We start from the raw sequence: 973 nt of genomic DNA on the forward strand, positions 1-973 counted from the left end.
TGTTCAGCATGGGGGTGAGTAGAAAATGAAGGCTAATCATGTTTTGGGTGTACTATTCCTTTAATGGGGCCCCAGGAACTTGAGGTCCTAGGGAACTGCCTAGTATTGCCTAATGGTAAATCCCCTCCTGCTCTTAGCGAAGGAAGAGCGGCTCTGTTTGTGTTTCTGAGGTTCCAACATGATGAAAAACCAGCTTCTAAACTGGGAACTTCTGGTTGGGCTGTGGGGACCAGTCTACCTGAAGCACAGCTCCTCTGGAGATGTCACATACCAAAAAATATACTAAATCATTTCAAAAGGTTTAGCTTTATGTTGTTATTATATTATTATAGTTATCCTTTGATCAGCAGCCATAACAGAAATAATAAAAATTAATCTGGGACCAAGAATGAAATGTAAAACTCTCCCATGGTATAGGGGAACTTTGGTTAAAATAAATAAATAAATAAATGAACAAATAAGTAAATAAAACCTACAATGTTTTAAAAGCGGTTGAGACGAAGCAGCAAAGCAGGAGGCAGTTGAACGTCCGTCAGCTTCTTCATGGTAATCCTCACCAGGCCAGATTTTTGTACCCAACTCTGGATTTAAGCCTTTTCATTGGTTCTACATTTTATAAATAATTCTACTGTATTAATGAAATGAGAAATCATCTTTAAAAACTGGATAATCAGTTCCATGTGTTTTAGTAGTGACTGTTTTAACTTTTTTATTTTACAAGTCTTATTGTTTTTGGGTTATTATTGTTCTGATGTTCCTCCTGTTAATGTTTGTTTCAGGTCTTTCTGAGTCTCTTATGATTTTGCTGTGTGAATAAAAGCTTATATGAAGTTCAAACTACTTTCCAGGATTTCCTTGTGCTCTGTCCTCCTTCTGAGCGGTAGATTTATTTAAGTCCACCGTCATCCTTCTGATTAATCACACAAATCTTTTTTAGTTGCCTTTTTCTCTACAAGGCATGATTTCTGATGCG

This window comes from Cyprinodon variegatus, unplaced genomic scaffold (genome assembly GCF_000732505.1).
Source record: "Cyprinodon variegatus isolate N-32 unplaced genomic scaffold, C_variegatus-1.0 Scaffold1448, whole genome shotgun sequence".
NCBI lineage: Eukaryota > Metazoa > Chordata > Actinopteri > Cyprinodontiformes > Cyprinodontidae > Cyprinodon > Cyprinodon variegatus.